Source organism: Fundulus heteroclitus, chromosome 21 (assembly GCF_011125445.2).
Source record: "Fundulus heteroclitus isolate FHET01 chromosome 21, MU-UCD_Fhet_4.1, whole genome shotgun sequence".
Classification (NCBI taxonomy): Eukaryota; Metazoa; Chordata; class Actinopteri; order Cyprinodontiformes; family Fundulidae; genus Fundulus; species Fundulus heteroclitus.
The window spans coordinates 8,449,974-8,472,331 of record NC_046381.1 but is presented as its reverse complement, the minus strand read 5'-3'; the positions used below and the strand labels follow the sequence as shown (position 1 = coordinate 8,472,331).

General features: G+C 38.7%; 1 protein-coding gene across 3 annotated transcripts in view; it reads left to right on the top strand.

The window, feature by feature from the left end:
* Window positions 1-4,850: 4,850 nt before the first annotated feature.
* slc4a2b (solute carrier family 4 member 2b) overlaps window positions 4,851-22,358 on the top strand; it is an 80,182-nt gene continuing 62,674 nt past the window's right edge. For 2 of the 3 annotated variants that reach the window (XM_036125175.1, XM_012850061.3), the window contains exons 1-2: window positions 4,851-4,977; window positions 5,112-5,216. The gene's annotated coding sequence lies outside the window, so the exon portion shown is untranslated. Of the gene's footprint in view, window positions 4,978-5,111; window positions 5,217-15,830; window positions 16,001-22,358 lie in introns of all 3 variants that reach the window. The other variant, XM_012850062.3, reaches the window with a different exon arrangement.

The window sequence follows — 22,358 nt, the reverse complement described above, 5'->3', positions numbered from 1 at the left end:
ACCTAATGCCTGGTGATGCTGACAAGCAGTATGGAGATACCAGTCTCATTTGGCAGCAGGATTTTGCACGTGCCAACTATACAAATGGTAGCAAAACATCTATTACTGTATATTGCTGCGCTAGGTTGACCAGCAAACTGGTTTGAGCTAAACCCCACAGATAATTTACAGAGGAGCCAAGAGGATGATGAGAGAAGCCAGGCTCAGCAATACAAACAAGCTGAAAGCTGCTTTTAAGGCAGCCCAGGCTTCCCTAACTCCCACAGGCTAATTATTGTCATGCCACACTGCAATGATGCAGCAATTCATGCAAATGTTGCATGCATATGCTGTAAAGCACATCGACACTTTAATTTCATCAGGCAGTTTTGTTGTTGTACAAGTTCTCCTTTTTTTGGGTCTTATTTAATAATACGTTTTCTGAGAAACTGGATGTTGGGTTTTCAAATTTTTATCCTGTAAACCATAATTATCAAAACTATAAATGCATTTTTAAACTATATCCCTGAGTGTGACAGATCTATACAAAATATTAAATATATTTCTTAAATAAATTAACTTGTCAGTAATATTCTAATTTCTATGGCACCTATGGATCAATTGGTGATTTAACAAGTTGTGTTGAAGTAAATACTTTTAGAAAGAAAGAAAGAAAGCAAGAAAGCAAGAAAGAAAGAAAGAAAGAAAGAAAGAAAGAAAGAAAGAAAGAAAGAAAACTGTTTCAAAAGACTGCATTTATCAGTCATAGCTTTAGCAGTCATTACCAAGACCTGACCAACAGGTGGCAGTATCACAACGTGGATTTTATTCAACAAAACGGAGTCGGGTAAGTTTTATTCAATAAAGATTAAACTAAATTCTTAAAAGTTAGATGAAATAAACGATTTATTGTGTAAATATTTATTTCAATTATATAGAGAGCAATATTATGATAATCCTGTAAATTGTCATGTGTACTCAGCAAATTATTCAAAATAAGCCCCCCACATGACTTAGACAACTTTATTTTTTGTATGCACAGAGTGCGTACAGAACGAAATTTCGTTGCATACAGCTTGTAAATTACAGTAAAAATTAAATTACAGTATAAGGTGCAGCAGTGATTTAAAACTAAACAATTTAAATGTAGACAATGCAGGAGAAGTTACAGTGTACAGGTGAGTATTTTTAAAACCATTTGTATGTGCAGAATTGATTCTACAAGGGCATTTGTGCAAGAATACAGCTTGTAATTTACAGTAGATTTAAAATACAGTATAGGGTGCAGCAGTAATTTAAAAGTAAAACAATTGAAATGTAAACAATGCAGGAGAAAGTCACAGTGTACAGGTGGGTATTTTTTTTTTAAATTTGTATATACAGAATTTGATTATGCAAAGGGCATTGTGCAAGAATGCATTTAAAAACAAAGAGTTCGGCAGCATTTGTAATGCTAGATGGAAATGCAATGATGCAAAATGTGCAAAATGTGCAAATATGCGAATGTTGTGCAGAGTTAATGGGTTATAGATCAGCAGTTCAGCAGCAGTTCAACAGTCTGATGGTAGCATGGAAAAAGCTTTTGCAGAACCTGGTGGACCTACAGCGGATGCTGCGGAACCTCTTCCCAGAGGGCAGTAGGGAGAACAGTCCATGGTGGGGGTGTGAGGGGTCCCTGATGATGTTACAGGCTCGGGACACGCAGTGCTGAGATGAAATGTCTTTTATGGAGGGAAGAAGAGCCCCAATGATCCCTTCTGCTGTCCTCACCACTCTCCTCACGTTTTTCCAGTCAGAGGCACTGCAGCCTCCACACCACACAGAGAGACAGCTGGTCAGAATGCTCTCTATGGTGCTTCTGTAGAAGGTCGTGAGGATGGGCGGGGGCAGGTGGGCTCTCCTCATCCTCCTCAGGAAGTACAAGCGCTTCTGCTCACATGCTGGCTTTCATATCTAACCTCTACTATGATGTTAAAAATTCTCATTTCGTTTTGGTTTAAATCCAGCAGAACACACGGAGCTCTTCAACAACATTACTAACATTTTAAAAGATGTTCTTAGACCGTTGTATATTATCATTTCTTTCTGTCTCAGGACAACTTTGTTATTGTCCTTGTTTAGGGATTTTTTTTTTGTCTTGCAGCCAGATGAAAAACATCAAAAACTCAGACTCAGACATAACAACTCTACATCAATGGTTAAAAAAAAGGCGCCAATGAGAAGTCCAGCGAACATGTCAGTAAAAATGTGAATTAGAAACGATCAGACTAAAATGACAAGGAAATTACACTCAATCACATTTTGATTTTATCTGAATAATAGCCTGGATTACATGGAGTTTCCACTCTTCTAAGCTTATTGGGAAGAGTCCTACAGCAAATTAGTGGAAGAAGACAAAACTGTATCAAAAGTTGAAAACAACAATGGTTCTATTAATGCCTCAGAGTAGGAAAGACTCAATGGTAAACACAGGGACCGTGTTGAGAGTACTTTATACAGGAAAGAAAACAAAGAGTGCATTAATTAAAACAGTAGACCATAAGCTGCATGTAAATTCTTATTCTGACATTGTTGATGCATGATAAACCACTTCTTTAATTTCAAAGCTGAAGAATCTGTGCACCCAGGCTGAATAATAAGTCTGTTTTATATGTACCCAAAATGATTTTTGCGGTATGAGTAAGTAACTGCTGGAGAGACAGACCAGACCATTACAGATAAAGCAATTAGAACAGAGATAATCTTTTGATAAACTTATCTTAAGGGTGACAGCAGACCATGTGTTATCAACAAGAGAGACTTTATGATGGAGCTCTTAGTTTTATCCTGTACTTGCTTTCTCTTTTACATTCCTTCTTGCTTTTCTCCCATCCACACTGACTGTTTAAATAACCCACATTCTTCAGCATACACTCGTGTTAAACATGGTGGGCAAAATATCAGTGACATATTGGCTATACTGGGGTTTTATTGGCAAACTTCCAGCAGAGCGTTTTTATTGGATTGCCTTAAAGATAATGGAGGGTCAGGATATGCCAGCATAAGCCTGGGAACAAGCGCTTAGGTGACTAACAGGGGGAAATGAGGAGCAGATGTGGAGGTGGGTGATGATCAGTTACCTGGAAGAGGTTACTGGACTGAGTGCATACAGAGCGGCGGAAGTATTGACACTGCAATGTGATAATTTGTTTGATCACGCTGTATTTTTACCCAGTTTATTTACACTGGGTTAATTCACAGCAAGTGTGATCTCAAGGCTTGTTACACGGAAAGAAGATTGAGTTTATACACCTGTTATGAAATCAGACCATTATCCAAAAATAAAGACAAATACAATGCAACCCTAGTTCCAATATTATATTAATGTTACACCAGACACTGTAGTAAGTATAACGTCAACATGTAATCTCATTTGAAGTTGGAAATTATCTTAGCATTGGTTAAATCTGTAATCATTTTTTAAAATCAAATTCCTTCCCAATAGGCAATAACAAAAACACTTCAAGTCAGATTTTATTCACTTAGCTTACACATTTTTGGTTTTATGATTCAACACGTGTTGTGTAACTTTTATTGTGAAATGCAATTTTTTTCTTTATGAAAGCTGGCCAAGTTAAAATGAAATGCATGGTATTATTAAAGGCGTAATGCAACCACAGATGAGTCACCTCTGACATGACGCAGGAAAAGCAAATGTTTTCTGACTTCTTACATAAATATATTTGGTAATACACTGTGTTCAGAAATAATATTCCCAATTCTACCACTTTACTAAAGCAGATAAGCTCATAAATAAATGATATAGTTCTATTACAAATACAAGCTATACGCTTTATTAATAAGGCTGGGGACTATGAACATACTAATCCACTGTTTATAAAATCTAATATTGTGATATTGCATGATTTGGTCTGTTACAAAATTATGCAAATAATGCACAGAGAAAAATTAAACATACCACCTGTTGGAGTGCAAAGATTCTTTAAATTATGTGAATCCAAATAGCATTTGAGACAGATTTGTAAATTTTTGAAACATGTTAAAAAGAGATTAAAATTATGTGTGTTTCTATTGTTGGAGTTATATGGAATGATGCAAGTATGGATTTATAAATGTGTAATTTCTTAATGGTTTACAAAAATTAAAATAAAAAAAACGATAAGGGGGATAATATTTGAGGGCTATAAGTATAAATAACATATTGTTACATTTGTAATTTTTTTTATGATTCTGATAATTAAATAGGGTTATATGTTTTTTTTGTTCTTGTTATGTTCTATTTTCTACTTTCATATGATGTAAGAACGATGATGGGTAGTTTAATTTAATGTGTAGGACAGATACATATATAAACACTGTGCTTCCGTCTGTACCTTTTCAATAATTTTTCAGTAATTATGCCTGTAGTGCTGACAAATTATTTGATGATTGACTGAAAAATGAATAAATAATAAACATCACCAATCTTCTGTTAATGAAAGTTTTTGTTTTATATATCTTATTATGAAAACGTTTTTTTAAAAAAATATTTGTTTTGCGGTTCGTTTTTTTTTATCTTTGCGATTATCTCAGAGAGTAACAGGAATTATAACGGAAAGACGCGTTTGCTCAGAAATGTGAATCATCGTTTACGCAGGCGCAGCAACGATCACCTAACAACCCACTGCAACAAAGCTAACATAAATTACGTCACCAAAACCGGAAAAGATCTGTTTAATTTCAAAATAAAAGCATGGTTTGGAGTTTGAAACGTATCAAAAACGTCTTAATCTTCCGTGAGTCGTCCTAAGGCTTCGGTTGGATCACAAATTGTTTTTGTTTAAAAATATTCGATTTAAGGCATTAGCGGTTGTTGGCGATTTTGGGTGCGAGTCCCCGTGAACTTAATTTGAACCCAGCCAACCGGAAGCGGCTGCGGCTTTCCTGCCCATATTTGACGCGCTTCGTAGGAGTAATTCAGAGAGAGTTTGAGGCGAGCAGCAGCACTGCTAATCACCGGTGAGTAAATGACTCCTTGTCTTTGTGTTACTGTGAGCTTTTTCACAATTCTGCTTAATGAAAAGATGTTATATTTGAGGATTATCGACCACCTCTGACCGTTGACTCGTTTTTTTCCTCCTTCCCGTGAACAGACTCGCCTTTGACAGCCAGTAACTGCCACACATGCATGGAGTAGTCCCCCCAACACCAGCACCACCAGTGGAGGATTTGGCTTTGTTTCTCGCCCTGTTGAACAGGTAATGTAAAGAAGGGTGTGTGTGTGTGGGGAAAAAAGGTCTGGACATGTTTAAATGTATGCATTTTAAGACACCAATTAACGATGATGGTCCTGAAGTTACTCATAACCGCTAGCAGCAGATATGAGGGTCCTGTTGATGAGGCAATAACATCAAACTTCAATGTTTGCCTTGTTTCTTAAAATAAACGTCAAGTTAAACAAAACTGAGGGGAGTGGTTTTACACGGCGTTCATTCATCACGTCTGGGTGTATTTGAGGAGCATTTTCATCATTTCCATTTAGACATAGCAACCCTTTTTTTTGATAAATAGTTTCCATAAACTTTTTTAGGGAATCTGAATGAAACCACATAGGGCAAAAGCGTTCCTATTTTCCTCATTCAATGTGTTTTTACTGCATTAAAATATGTAATGGACCAACTCAAAGTGGAGCCTGATTATTAAGTGAAAAGAAAATGATTCATGGTTTTCTAATTTTTGTCAGAGGGGAAAATCCTGACAACTGTGGTTTAGATCGTTAATCGAATCCCTTTACTGTTAAAAACCCTAAAACAAATCAAATGCAACCATTAGCCTTCAAAAGGCACCTAATCAGTAAATACAGCCCACCTGTGTGTAAATCAGTCTCCTGCATACATGCAGCTGTTCTGTGAACACCAGTAAACAAACAAGTAAACAGAGCTATCGTCACCGTTCAACGCGTCATTCAAAGATCGCAGGAGCATGACACAACTGCAGATCTGCCGAGACATGGTCGCTTACGTAAACTGATTAGTCCGGGCAAGGAGCGGATTAATCAGACAAGCAGCCAAGAGGCTCGTGGTGACTCTGGAGGAGCTGCAGAGATGAAAAATAATGTACAGGACAACCTTTTTAGTGGTGTTCTCTTCAAATCTACGGATGGATGGATGGCTGCTAAGAAAGCCATGTGGAAATTTGCCAAAAGCCATGAAGTAGACCTAGCAAAACAATGTGGTAGATGGTCCAGATGATGCAAAACTGCATGCAGACAGTTTTTAATTAGATCAGGAATTCTCTCTTGAATTTGCGCATGTCTGACGATTCTTTGCATTCTGGTTCTTGTGGATCCAGCAAAAAAAAAAGATTATTTCACATCCACGAATGAACAGTGCTTTATATGCAATGCCCGGTGACCCATAAGATCTGGTCTGTGTAGTTTTTATTTTATTAGTACTTCTAGTGTGTGTGTGTGTGTGTGTGTGTGTGTGTGTGTGTGTGTGTGTGTGTGTGTGTGTGTGTGTGTGTCTGCTTTCATGGAAATTTCCCTCCTGAGTGACAATTATGTAATATTGGTTTCTAATCTTGCCCTTTCAAATATTATTTTAACCACTTTGTACTTATGATGGCAGTTTTAACCTTTTTACACTAAATACAGAAACTTTTTTAAACTGCATATATTTAAACAGATTAACTGTTTTGGCTTTCATTTTTATATAAAATTTAATTCCTGACTTGTTGCCAGCAAACTGAATCTCTCAACCGGTTCTTGTTTCCAGGCACAACTGAGTTCTTAAGTTTATCTAGTTGCCATTTAACCTGGAAACCTGATGAATCTGAAACTTTAATTGGATGTAAAAGCAGAAATATTTTCAAATGCAGACAAACTATCGGTCCCTTTTAACCAGTGTATCAGCAGAAACTTGAAAAATTTGCTTCTCAATCTTTGCATTTAGTCTACCGTTTTGTTTATGCATCTCTTTCTGCTACTTTCAAGTGTTCCTATATACTTTTTGTTACATAATGGACAATTTTAAATACATTTTTATTTTATTTTTTAACAAAATGGAAAGCTTTAGGATACAAAGGGCCATTGCTGTCTCAGTTGACTTTAGTTCTTGAGTGACCAATGTCCAGTAGTGGCTCTAGCTTGACTCTCAGTGAATGACTAAAAGTTGACTGTGGTCCTTTGAACATTTCATACTGAAACTGTTTATCTTGTATCCAAGAAGATGTATACGTAATAATTTTAAATAATGCGGGGAAAAGGGAATTTCTTAATGAGAAACTGGTATTTCTGATGGGATCCGAATGCAACAATGGGTCCCTGAATATGCCTTTTAGCAGCAGTCATTGTTTTTGCAAACATGGAAACAATCCTGAGCCTGCCACTGCAGTTAAACATTGTTAGTATTGAATTCTTTGTTTTCAGCTTCAGTATAACGACCAGTAAATAAACATACTCCACTGGTGTGTTAGGGTTAGGTTAGCACTTAAACCCTGTATTATTTTGCCATTCAGACGATTATATTCTCTTTTTTTTTTTTTTTTTTTTTTTTTTTTTTTTTTTTTTTTTAAGATTTCTGATTTCCTGTTTTTGTCTTGTTTTACACTGTGCAACTAATAGGACAGATTGAATAAAAGTCCATCTATTTGAGTGGGGAAATCTGAATTATGAGACTCTTAATTAAAAGCATCTGCTATGGTGGACATGACCTAAATGTAGCCTGTAGATTTTCTACCTGCATTTGTTCAGTTCAAGCATTCGTGTTGCTTTTTTCTGTTTGGCATAATGTTGTTTTATGCTGTTTATAAAGCTTATCCTTTCTGACCGACGCTAGTTGCAGAGGACTGGCTTTCGTTTTACAGAGGAACTATCAATTGATATATCCTGAATTCAATATTTATGCAGAACTGGGTTAGAAAATGACTGAGATTGGTTGTTGGTATACTTTTTATTTAATCTGACGATTTAACATTTTATCTAGTAAGGTAATGTACATTTTTTTTTAAATTTTGTTAATTTCATGAAATCTAAAGAGCCTAAAACAGACTAGAGGAACGGGAGTGCGGGGAACGTTGTGTGCCAGCTTAAAGGAGGGGCGCTATGCGTCGAGCTAATAACAGCTAGCATGTTAGCTATTTAGATCGGTAGGTTTTCTCGCGGACGGGTACTTTAATGACCGTTTTATGTCTCTCTCAAATATCGACGCATTTAAAATAAACGATGCTTAGCCTGGTGGGATGTGTGTGAGTTAAAGCTAATAACATGCTGGGGGAAACCCTGCATTGTTTTTAACAGCCTGACAAAATTAAGTTATTTTACAGTCTCCCAAAAAACTCACAACTTCCCTCAATCTGCCGTGAACCAATATGTCCAATATGGAGGTGTGTGCACCTCTCCACACTTCTCTGCAGGAAGTGCAGCATATACCTTCCTCTGCGTGCTGGGAGCCTAATAATGGTGCTGCATTTATTGCTGTGAAGATTGTGGATTAATTGCAGCTGCTTCCTTTTATTCACAGCTAGAGAAGTGCTGGTGCCAAGTGCATTAGTATAACTAACGTGGAGGACTGCCAGCCCAATGTTGACGTGATGAGATTTAGCCTTGACATGAAGCCAGTGGGACCAATTGCAGGTTCATCTCACTGGACCCTGGACATGTGAATGCTTTCCTGATGGTCCCCAACTGACCTCCCAGGCTCTATAGATGGTGCCCTTGTTCTGATGCATTATTTTATTTCATTGCACATCTAAATCTGCGTTTGAAGGAAAAAAAAAAAAAAGTGGTGTTTTTAATCAGAAATTTGAGCTTTAATATATCAGGCATAAACAGTTTCTGGCTTGGCAAACTTATCGATATCCTTTCAGACTTATTAGTAAAAGTCTTGGAGACTTTATTAGAAAACTAGCAAAAATAATTGTAAAGCTTCAGCCAAGATTTATCTTGGCATGGTTTACCTTTTCTGTGTTTTTAATTTGTGAAAAATACCTTTTTTTTTTTTTTTTTTTTTTTTTTTTTTTTTTTTTTTTTTTTTTTTTTTTTTTTTTTTTTTTGTCTGAGTGGACTAGTATTTGATCCTGCTGTCAAATGTGAACGGGGGAAAGAAATGAGGCCATAATTTCAATTAATCCGTTGGTTCATACGTCATCTGAGCACATCAGCAATAATTCAGAAAGTTTTTGTTGACCTTCTAGTCTGGGGCTCCAGCCGTTTTTGCTTTGCGTTAGAATAATAAGTGTCAGGACGTGGCATCTGGCAGGACAGAGGAAGGATGTGCCTTTTCTGCTGACTCGACATAATCGTCTCGCATGCTCTCCTGGTTATCTGAGAAGACTTTTGACTTTGAAGTAGATCCGAGACACCGGATTAAGTGATTATCTTTCCTATCAGGTGTTAAATCGAAGTAAAAACCAAAGACTGCAACATTCTTACCCTAGAGAGCAGCTTTGTCATTGTAAGACCTTAAAAGTTAGTCATTCTGAAAAATGACATCAAACTGGGTCCTTTTTTTATTTCTTATTGCGCTGCGCTTTAACATATCTGATGGATTCATCGTATCTCTGCAGTCAGTCTCAGGTTGCATTCGTTTTTCTTGGCCTCATGAGAACATGACAGAAAGATTTATTGAAGTTTTTTTTTTATACTTGTTTAAAGCCTCAACGGCTGAGAGGACGTCTTCACATTCCTGTTGTGAATTGCTTGTTCATGCAGAAAAGAAGGAAGGAGGAAAAAGCCTGATAAGCATTTTTTAAGCTGGACTCTCTTGTGTATTTTACCCTCCTTGTACAGATACAGAAACACCAGTTTTCCATGAATATATCAAGCCTAAAGGTTAAAGACCAGTATTTTAGTGCTGTTTACCATCTAAAGCTGTGGTGGTTGCACTCCTTGCAGCCTTTATTCAATCAGTTTAAATGTCCTTCCTCTTACAAGCAGAGCTTTGATTGATTTCTGCATGTCCAGCCCGACACACAATCACACAGAACTGACTCCCAGGCGAAAAATAAATGAGTTATTTGTATTGGAGAGACTTAAGTGTCAGATTGTAGGCCCTTTGTTTGCGTGAGCCCTGGGAAAACGTCGTTCTCTGCCTCACAGTTAGCGCCATCCTCATGTAAGACACGCAGTCTGAGGTTCACACAGTTTAGTTTCTGTGTGGTGGAGAAAAGCGTCCGTTTTTGAGCAATTGGTGCAGCCACGCCCTGATACTACCGTCGCTAGATAGAAGCACTCTCAGGGGAACGTAAAGAAAGCCCTGGCTGTCTGACTCAATTTTCTAACACTGTTGTGTTTATATTATTAGTGCTCCACTATAGGAAGCAGTATTAGAGTCATACAGTTCTAAAATTGCAGTTTTGTCTCTTGGTCCGTTGTGTTCTGTGCATGGTTCAAAGTGACAAGTGAACTGAACAGTTGGGGTTTACAAGAGTCTCTGCTGGGTCGTTGCTTTATTATCAGATTACAGGAGGATGACACAGCTGATATTTGAGATTTCTAGAGGGAACAGATTGATCAATATGCTTTTTAAAGCATAAAAAATTAAAAAATTAAAAAAAATGTGTCATTAGAGGTACTTTTAGAAACTTTTTCTTTTTTTTCCTGAGTGCAGACTTTATCAGGCAGGAAGTGATCAGCCGGTTCTTAATGGGGACACACCAGGCTTTTCAGTTCTTCTTTTTCACATTGAAATCATTCCGTTGTGGTCCGTATAAAGTGGAAATTAGATGCTTTGGTGTGAATTCCTCGTTAACCCCCCATGTTCACCATTTCTACCCCTGTTCTGCAAAAACAGAACTGGAAAAAGGAAAAATTTTCTTGAAATGAGTGTATTTGTACTTTTTTTTTGAGCAGGTAAATAAGATTATCTGCCAATGGAAGGAGTAATTTTACCCCTAACATAAGATGATTAGATATACTGCACTTAAAATAAGTTAATGGAGATGAGTTCTTCCTATTTTAAGTGCAAAAATCTTATTCCATTGGTCAGATTATCTTATTAACCTGCTCAAATAAAGTACAAATACACTCGTTTCAAGAAACTTTAAACTTTTATTTTTAGTTTTGTTTTTGCAGTGCTTTTCACAAATGACGTCACATCTGCCTGCAGGCTGCTCGAGTGACCCGGATGTTCAGACAAGCAGAATGCAAGCTAGAATGGCAACAACTGCAATACAAAATAGTTTTAGAAGACGACGACGTCCCGGGAGCTTCATTTTAACATGCTTTAATCGAGAAACACAACGTAGAACATTGGTAGAAATACAGCAGCCTAAAAAATGAGCAGAAGGAAAGGAGAGGCTGACCTCTCCTCTCGCACAAAGGATCAAACACGAGAAGGAATCCGTGTAAAATAACAGCTACACCACGCGCGATTGAAAAAGTGAATTAAAATAAGCTGAACTTTTGTGTATTGTTGCGCCGCGACAGCCAATCAGGAACTGAATGTAGCTGAGACGAAACAGTTTTCATTCAACATGGAGGACCAGCTGACTGTGGCGGTCGGCCTGAGTTGTATGACTCAATCAATTATTACTGCCGAGACCAGAAGGACCAAGCCTGTTACCGTGTTTTGCATAATGCCCTGCGCTTATCTGTCGTCACATCCTTGCCTTATCGAGGAGTTTTGGTGGAGAAACTGATTGGCTCCGCCACGCAGCACGGCTGAATTGGTGCTATTTAGCTGACAGCGCTTGTTGTGTGTTCATATTTAAAAAACAGAACCGCATAAAGAGCATTTTCCATCCTTGTTGTCATTAAACAGTGTTTTGTTACCATAATGTGTCTGAGGTGATATTCAGGACAGACCAGACCACACTGTGCAGTTCTAAATGTAACAATTTGACGTCATTTGTGAAAATGCCTCTCTATGGGAGGCACCTCCCATTTCGCACCCTCTTCAGGTCGCAGAGTGTTTCACTGCAACCCTTTCGGCAATTTGTGTAGTATTCTGGGAGGACGGTGTGGTGAACAACCAAAACATTTTGCTTGTAGTCTATGACATTGTTTAGCAGCTCCACAACAAATACTGTGATGTAATTGTTCAGAAAACTGATCGGCTAGAAAAATATGACCCAAAAAAATATAAAGATGTCGACGCAGCTCCTGGACAGACTGCATTTACATTTTCTGCACTCTCAGATTGCAAGTACACAACAAAAATGCATTTAAGAGCTAAAAGTGGATTTTGAATATTTTCCTTACGAGTAATAAAGGGGAATTAAGAATAAAGGACAACACAAAATTTTAGTGACTGAGGAAGAAAGATTCCAGTGTCCAAACTTCAGTCCTCCAGGGCCGGTCTCCTGCAGCTTTTAGATGTTACCCCCCCTCTTCTGCATATCTGAATGAAACAATATGATCATTAGCAGGGTGCCCAGAAACCTGGCAACCTGCTGAGAAAGTGTTTCAGGTGTATTGGACCGGACCAGGGACACATGTAAACATTGCAGGACACCAGCCCTCGTTGGTTTATTGTTGTAATTACAAGCGCTCATGTTTCTACAAAAAGGGGCAGATTGAGCTGAGGACACTTAGTTCCTTGCAAAAGTATACATGTACTTTGGATATTAGTCACATTTTTGTCCATTCACAGCTACAAACTTGGTAATTTATTACAAATCTCTTTGCACATCTAGAAGCAATAGTTAATTATTTGCAAAAATAGTTCAGGCTCGCTCAGATTTGTTTGATAGCATCTATGGATACATTTCAAGTCTTGCAACAAAGTCTTTAATTACCGGTCTGGACTCTGACTGGGTCATTCTAACACACGAAGATGCTTTAATAGAAATCAGTGACTATCTTCTGTCCTTAGAAGCTGGTGGTCTGCATGCTTTAGTAATGACTGAATTGTCACATCAATATATCAACCATTAAGGAGGCCTTGTAATGAGCCTCATGAGGACTTGAGTTGGCCACCGTTGCTCTAAGCCAGTCCATTGTAGCCGTTGCTGTATGTATGTTTAGGGCCATTTTGCTGCTGGAATGTGTTGGTGAAGATTCTCAGTCATCCAGGTCATGATCAATCAAAAAAAAAAGGTTAAAATGTATAACAACTTGACTTCTATGCTGAAGATGTTTCGCTTCTCATCCAGGAAGTGAGGTCGTCCCTGGCAGGTCTGTAAAGCTTGGAGCTCCACACAACTCCAGGCATTTTGAATTAAGAAAGCTTCTTGGATAGGAAGCTAAACGTCTTCAGCTTCAGAAGTCCAGTTGTAATAAATCTTGAATAGTCCAGTTTTTTCACCTTTTTTTTTTTGCTGCTGGAAGGTGAACCTCTGTCTCAGGTTTTTTTTTTCCAGACTAACCCTGTATTTATCTCCATCCATCTTCTCATCATTTCTGACCAGAATCTCTGTTCCTGCTTATGAAAAGCATTCCCACAGCATGATGCTGCCACCACCAGATTTTTATAGTGGTAATCTATACAGGGTGGTTGTAGGCCTAGGTGTCCGGCACACATGGCATTTTGTATACAGACCCAAAAGTTAAGTTTTTGCCTCTTCCGACCTGAGAACTTTCTTCCACATGTTGGCTTTGTCCTGGACATGACTCGTATAAAGTTGTGTTGTTAAATTCTTAAAGATTTTTTTTACTCTTCTTTAAAGGAGCTAAGAGATAATTACTATAAAATCATCCTAAATCGTTCTCATTTGTCACCCGGCATGGAAGTAACATTCCCTATAAACAATCGGTCCTCTCCATCAACGATGTCTTAGTCACGTTTTTCTCCTTTGAACCAAAGTAGCTCTGGACCGTACCTCTAGGTTTGAGAGTGTAGCCCGTGTTTACTTCCTGGTTCCTCAGCCAATCAAATGAGAGTTCCCAGGGTTCCCAAAACAGAGTGCAGCATTTGGTATTTTATCTTGGCAAAAGAGCAGCAGGCTGAAAACATTTTCATTTATTTATTTTTTTGCAAAGCAGATCTCATGACCTATGCTGCCCAAGTTATAAGTGAGGTCACATTAGTATTGGTCTCTGTGCTGTAGGGGTAGAGACGGTGATCATTAACTAAGCTTTAGTGGCCACACAGACTGCTTTCCACCATCAAAAATCTCGTCCAAGCTTTTGTGTGTTTTTGTGAAATGATTCCAAGCAGCAGTCTGTTGGGGAAACTTTGCACCCTTATACCATCTGTCCACATGATATTGCATTTTTCACAGTAAATATTGCTGATTTTTGTGAACAGTTTAATAGAAATGTTGTGTAGAAATAATAGAACTAGAATAAAAGTACTTCTTTGTGTGAGACATGGGTTTTAACTGCATGTGTCTGGCATAGTGATTTTTATTTTTGATTAATAGTGAATCCACCTTGCAACTTGAATGACTCCAAGGATGTGTTGTCAACATTAATAATCTAACGGCACAGAATCGCTCCACGGGTCCGTGGCGTAATGTTTAAGAGCTGCTTTAGTCACTGCAAAGAGGCTCTGCACTGTTTGGCTTGTTTAGTTTTTTTATAGTGATGGAGGAAATGTTCAGGTCAAGCTGAAATGTTTTTTTTTTTTTTTTTTTCTCTCTTGTTTGCTTTGGCAGGTCTTGATGCCCAATTCTGTTTTTTTTTTTTTTTTTTTTTTTTTTTTTTTTTTTTTTCTTTCTTCTTCTCATTTATACTAATTAAATGCCACCGCCATCATGCCTCTAGAGCCAAGACAGTGACGTAAAAGTGGGATAAAACACGACATGACCGTTCAGACTGTGGACACTTTGAAAAATATCCGATTTAGCATCACGTGTGGAAGTGGTGATTGAGAAGGTCACCATTGGACCATTCTCACTGCTGTGGAAAGAGTCGGACATGGGTCGCATTTTTCTTGCCTTGTCTTTGTATCGTTTCTTCAAGACTCAATCCTGCAGGTAGTTGAGGAAGAGGTGCATTTATTATCTCATCAGAGCTTATTGGTTTAGATGTCAGTTGCAATGAATCCAATCTGCGTTGTCCTAGCTCCTCAGTTTATTGGTGCTTTTAGCATCTGAAGATGCCAACATGTGTGTCAGCTGTGGGGAATTTACTCTTTAGACTTTTTTTTCCCAATTAAATTCAGAAATACTTTATTAATCCCAAAGGGAAATTAAATGCTGGTGTACCTCATGTTACAGGGGTTTCTTCAACGAGTTGTAGATGGTGATGGCTGCAGGAAGGATCTCCGTAGTCACTCTGCTGTTGTACAACATTGTGAAGACGATGCTTAGCGTTGTCCATGATGTTTTGTGAAGAATCCGTTTTTGCAAAGTCATCCCCAGAGGCTCTAGAAGGGTCGCTAGAACAGAGCTGACCTTCTTTTGTAAGTTTGTTGAGCTTTGTCAGTCGTTCTGATGGTGCTACCCTGACAGATGCTGGCAGAGATCACTCCACAGCAGGCTCATAGAAGATCTGCAGCATCTTGCTGCAAACCCTGAAGGACCTAAGCTTTTTATTTTTTATATTTCACCAGCTTGATCACCTCTGAGCGGTGATGAGAATCCCGATCAGTGAATGCAAACATATCCTGGTGCTACCAGGTCGCAGTAACGCCACTATTTGGTGTGGAAGCCATTACTGAGTGAAAAAGACTCAAAGTTGTCAGATTAAAATAATATTGCTGACAATAGTACAAATATTGTGGATTTTGAATCTTTTATTTTAGATTGATTATTCTAGAGGAATCTGAATCGGCTCTAACTGGCATCGCCAGGTTAAGGTTTTATAAATTTCCTATTAGGAATATGACGCTGCATTTGCATAAATACTAATATGATGAAAATACTTGAGTAAAACAGATAAACAGTGTTATTAATTGCAGTTTCATCTCTTTTAGAAGGGGGTAAAAGGCAGTGATGTTGAATGATAAGATCCCTTGCTTAAACCCCCCTCGTCTCCCAAATGACAGGTGCTGTCTCAGCCACGAGCACAGCCGCTGCGGCGTGAAGCCCCTGATTGGACAAAGAGTGAGATAAAGACGGGCACAGAACAACTATGAGCAGCTGTTGGCTCTGAGCCTCTGTGCGCGTGGAAAACAGTCGTGCTGAAGTGCAGGAAGCCGCCAAACCCTGAGTGAAGGTAATGAGTCCACTGGGCTGTGACGGGCTGAGCAAGGAGTTAGACACGTCTGCGTGTTGAAAGAGTCCTTAAGTGGCCGGGTGACTTTAAACTGCTGGGTTATTTTAGGCTAAAAAACACTCGGAGGCAACAGACAGAAGATGCAGATAACACACAGCACGCCCAAAGAGGAAGAAAAGCACGGCAGGTGTGCAACAAGCTAAGGTCACCCTCGGCTAATCTGGTCACATGGGAAGTGGCCGGGTGGGGGTAATTAACAGGGATCTGCTGATTCTTTATGTAGTAAAAAACTTTAAAATTTCTTTAACTTGTGCCGCTGTTCTCTTCTGCTTGGTTTGTCCTTAGCTGAACCTCCTTGTTTTCTTAATTATTTCATGGTCCTCAGTGTAGTTTTTTCAGCTTTTTTTTTCTTCTCTCCCTTAGATTTGAATTGAGGAAAGAATTACAGGAAGCTCAAGGGAGCCCTTCCAAAATGTGTTAACACTGCAGACAAAAGACAGAAAAAAAAATCAAGAGTGGCATGTTTTTCCTCAGAAGTCTGCGTTGAACCTTTTAATTTTATGCTTTTTGTTTTAGCCGTAGTGCCATTTTAGGAGAAATGGGTTGGCTCAGAGACAGGTTGCCTTTATTTAACTAAATTTCCTCTAAAATTTGTTTCTGCACCCTTCAATCTACATAAAACATTGCAAAGATTAACAATGTTCTGGTTAGTATAAACAGAACATTTCATATGTTGGTTGAATAAATGAAAATATGCGTGCAGAAATAAACTGTGGTCACACCTTTTTCATATAGTTGACCTTAGCGGATGATGCTATTATCAGCACAATGTTTGGACTAAGTAAAGCTCCACACTTTGAAGTGAGCTTTGTGGGTTTTAGCCGCTTGTGGCTTGAAATGCGTTTCTTCCCCCTCCCCGCAAGGCATGCATGTGACTCCACATTGAGCCTACGTCCCCAGGGGACAAACAATCATGTCTTGCATACTCACACATGCTGGTGCAACTTATAAAAGCTGATGTGGAATGCAGAGCTTGGTTATTTGGCAAATGGATAAGGAATATGTTTAGATCACAGGATTGTGCTTTGTCCGCTGCGAAACACAGCTAATCTGGTGGCTTTTGAGTCTTTAGGAGTGACTCTGTAACAGTGTTGATTCTTTCTAGGCATAGCTGTTTGTTTTTTTTGTCACAGGTACTTTGTGCAAGCCATGAAAGCATGTTTTTTGAGGAAAAACAATTATTGAGAAAATTTTTCAAAAGATCTTAAAATAATAAATCTATTCAATTAAAAAATACTTTATTAATCGCAAAAGGCAAACCAAGTGTTGGTGTGTTATAGGGGGTTTCTGCAACGAGTTGTTGTAGATGCTGAAGACATACTGCCTGTTGTACGACAGTCCAACGAAGAGGATCCTCAGGGTTTTCCATAATATTCTTGATTTTATGAAGAATCCTTCTATGCAAAGTCATTTCCAGAGGCTCTAGAAGGGTCTCCAGAACAGAGCCTGCCTTCATAAGCTTGTTGAGCTTCTTTAAGTCAGTTGCTCTGATGCTCCTACCCCAACAGATGATGGCAGAGGAGATCACTCTCTCCACAACAGATTTATAGGTCTGCAGCATCTTGCCGCAAACCCTGAAGGACCTAGTCTTCCACAGTCTGCTCTGTCCCTTCTTGTAGACAGCTTCTACAAGAAGTCCAGTTTGTTCTCCAGATGAACACAGAGGTATTTATACTCCTCCACCACCTCCACTTCTTATCACAATATGGAAATCGTGTTGGCACTATTCCTGTTCCTCCTGAAATCTACAATCATCTCCTTTGTTTTATCCACATTCAGAACGAGATGATTGTTTCCACACCGTGCCGCAAAGCTGTTCACCAGCTCCTTGTATTCAGCTTCTAGTATAGAAAGTATGAGGTGTAAATAGTGAAAAGGAATGGTGAGAGTACAGTCCCCTGTGGTGCTCCTGTGTTACTGACTACCTGGTTAGACACAACCCTTCAATCTGACAAACTGTGGTCTGTTTGTCAGGTAGTCTCTGATCCAGGAGATTGTTGAGGCCTCCACTTCAGTGTTCTGGAGTTTCTGACAAAGCAAACCAGGTTGAATTGTGTTAAATGCACTGAAGAAATCAAAGAACATGATCCTCACAGTGCTGTCTGCCTTGTCTAAATGACAGCGGGTTTGTTGAAGCAGGCATATGATGGCATCTTTACCTCCAGCTCCACGGTGATAAGCAAACTGCATGGAGTCCTGATTGCCTGATGGCCAACACCATCTGAACCTGCTTCCTTATTCTGGTTGAGTGTCTCCAGCTGCCTCTTCATCTGACTTCTAGAGACAGAGAAGGGGAAGGAGGAAGCAAAGGGAGAAGCACCATCGTCTGCTGAGAACAAACATGCAGAAGCAGAAAGGTCCGTGGGTGAGGCAGAAGATAAATCTTATGAGGTGTGACAGGGAGGTTTTGTGTCAACGGAGGATGTGATGAATGTGTGGCTGTGGGCAGGAGAGGAGGATGCCGAGCTTGTTCCTGATCTGAACCTGTCGAAGAATGTGTTCAGTTCATTGACTCTGTCCAGACTGCCTTATGCCCGTTCTCCTCCTGCTTGAAGCCTGTGATCTTCTTTATCTCTGACCACACATCTCTGATATTGTTCTGCTGAAGTTTTCTCTCCAGCTTCTTCCTGTATACCTTCTTCCTTTCTCTTATATTGACTTTAAGTTTCCTCCGTATACTCCACAGTAATTCCTCATCTCCCTTCTGGAAGCATCATTCTTTTGCTGGTGTTGTCCACACGGAAGTTTATATAGTCAGTCTCGCACTCAGTCATGGCGTTAATGTCCTCTCCATGTGGTTGGCATAGTGTAACCCAGCCTGTTGCCTCAATACAACCTGTAAGGGTTTCATCAGCTTCCTGTGACCGTTTTCTCACAGTTCTCTTTAATGCAGGTTGCCGATGAAAATGAGGGTTATATTCTGAGCAGAGAAAAATGTAGAATGTCACCCTGTAATGTTTTAAAAATTGAGCCTTTAGTTTTATTATATTTAGTTTTAGGAGTATTTTTCCTTCCTGAATAAAAAAACACATGCTAAAATACTACACAAAATTAAGTGTCCAACTTCTAGGACAGGACTAGGTTTTCTTGTGTTGCATTTGACAAGTAGAAAGGGATCCTTTTACTAACTGGGTTTCCATTCCAAATAGGCGTAAAACTTTGTAGATTTTCTGCTGACGTGGAAAACAAAACAATTCGTAATTGCGGTATTTCCTTTAAATTAGAGATGCAATTAAAATCACCCATTAATACGTCTGTCCACGCAATAGCTCATTAAAGACATTTTTTGTCACTCTCTCTTCTGTCTCCTCTTTCTTATACCCCTTCTTTTTTTCTTTTCTCATTTTCTCTCCTTTTCTACTTTTTCAATTTAATGTCCACATACCATGAATTATTCCCTACATAAATCATAATAAAACTATTTACATATATAAATGAAGCAGAGCACTATGGCGACATCAATAAGGCTCCACTTGTGAGAGTAAAATCTGTTGGGCTCTTACTCGCATTAAGACAATTCTTATTGCCACATTGCCAGACAGGACACTTAAAAAAACAACAAAAAAACATGTCGGCAACCGATGTAAATGCTTACACGAGATATTCATATTTCAACTGTGGTGCTCATACGTGGGAGTGGCTACGTATGCAGCGTTTTTGGGAAACTGTAGTTGGCGATTTTTACAGAAGAGCTATGGATTCAACACTTCCTGTCGTCTTCTTTGTCTTTTTCGGCAGTAGTAACATCAGGTTGTCGATCACGTGACTCGTGTGATGCGAAAAAACTTTTTAACATTGCAGTTTTGCAAAATATACCAATTCCATATGGCTGAAAACCCGACTCAAAGCACAAAGACATTTTATCATAACGTGAGTTTTCTTTTTTCACGAAATTGCTGTGTTTCCATTGAGCAAATCAATTAAAATTTATGCAATTTGATGGTCAATGGAAACACTGCTATTTTTGCTCTTAGTTTTGTCTCTAGATCTTCAATTTCGGTCCTTGAGGTCCGGTCCTTAGTCCTGCAGGTCCTGCAGCTTTTAGATGTATCCTTAGTCCAACACACCTGAGTCAGATAAACAGATCATTAGCAGGACCCTGGAGAACTTGACTGCATACTTAGGAGCTAATTCAGCCATTTGATTAATGTGTGTTGGACCAGGGACACGACTAAAAGCTGCAGGACACTGAGGACCGGAATTGAAGACCCTTGCTCTAGCTCATCCACAATCTTTAGTCCTCTTTTATCCTCAGGTCACCCCTGAAGGTTTCCTATACGATTAAGGTCTGGGATGGACTGAGATGGCTGTGGATAAGGGTTGATTTGTGGTGAACCACTTCATTGTTATGGCTACAGGTTTTAGTTTATTGTCCTTCTGAAAGACCCAATATTTAGACACTTTATAATGTGGGTTTGCACACTTGCACCAAGAGCAGGACTTAAGGGAAAGTCTGAAACTAGTTAGTACTGCTGCCAGTCAACATTAGAACATTTATTCCCATTTAATCCATCCAAATAGTGAAAGATGACCTTCAAATAAACAAGAAGAGTAACAGAATAAAATAAGTTTTAGATGCAGCTAGCTGGTGGATTGTGCTTTTTTTTTTTTTTTTTTTTTTAGAACAGCGTCGTGGGCACCACATGTGGTCCTTAGGGGGGGCTTCTAGGAGCACATGGGCACCATGTTGTTGACCCTTGCTCTAAATGGTACATAAGATGGAAAGACTTGCCTGGGGAATCTTTTACTTCTCTCTGGAGGGAACACAACAACATGGCTTGATGCAAAGTTACATCTGAGCAAACACAAGAGCAACATTCTTTTAACAGAGGAGACCATAGAGTTTTGGTTTTCTTAAAATATCTTTCTTGTTCCTTTTGGGCAAACATCCTACATAAACACCTAATACACTCACTGACTTTATTGGATTCTCATGACATAAGAAAAGGACAATATGACTGAAAAATACTTCAACAGGGGTATTTTCTTTCTGATTTGGTTTCATTGTGAAAATAGACCCTACGGTGAATGGTCTATCTAGATATTGGGGGGGTATGAAATTCACTCAATCTTAGCTAGATGCAGTCTTTTTGGTAATGAAATTGCTTTTTTTTTTTTTTTTGCTAAATTAATTTCTAACACCCTCTTTATGCCCTCCTATGGCATGTTTTTCTGTTAAACAAGCATTACCACATTACTGGCTTAGACAGCCTGAATGCATACTTGAATAATTAGCTGATATACTTTTGGCTAAAAGACAGCTGAACAAAGCTCATTCTGACCAGTCTGATTTCCAAATGTACAGTCCTTCAAATATCACCACTACATTTAAGTGTCCTTTAAAACTCAAGGCATCGACACCTGTAGTAACGTTACTGCCCAATAAAATACAATAATTTTTTTGTTTTTAAAACCAAAGAATTCTTGCCCAACCACCGTTTAACAGCAGTATAGTAATCTATTAGAGAATATAAATCATTATTGCAACCTTGCTTCAGAGACAAATAGATCTGTAGATCATCTGCATAACAGCGGAAGGAGTGCTGGTGTTCCAAGTGGCAGCTTTTGAGGCTAAAGGTTTATTCCAAGTTAGCTGAAATTTAGACTCTTGGTACCAGGAAAAGTCCAATCTTGATGAGCCTCTGAGAATCGTACCCATGGGTTCCTGTTATTGGCAACCAGTAGTGGCAATGAAGCTTGGTGTTCTGTTTCAATGTTAAACATGTGCATTCAGAGGTGTTCTTCATATCTTGGTTATAAGGAGTGGTTATTTGAGCTGTTTCTATAATTTTTTTCATTCTCATCTGCCATAATCAAGACTGATCCATCATCCACCCAGTTGGTGCTCACTGGATTTTCTTATTTCTGACCCTTATCTGGACACCAAGGAGATGGTTGAGTAAAAAATGGCAGAAGATTGGCACAATCAGACAATTCAAAGTAAATTAAATAACCTTTCTTCTTCCCTTTTTTCAGACGCTTGACTTGAACCTAAAATATTAGTAACCACATTTGGATTCCTAAAAGCATTGACTTGCCACCAAATGATTTGCAGATATTTTAAACAGAAATTCGCTGAATCTATAGAGTTCCTTATAAAACATTAAGAGAAGTGGATTCCCACCAAACACCTCTAACCTTGGAGGAATTTACCAAAAATAATAAAACTGGTTTATTTCAGGATTAATATGTTTTAATGGGCTTCTATTAATTGATTTACCAGATATCTAATTCATATTTAATATGCCCATTGTAGTCAGTAACCCTTTGGCATTTACCCAAATGCTTAAGTTTTAGT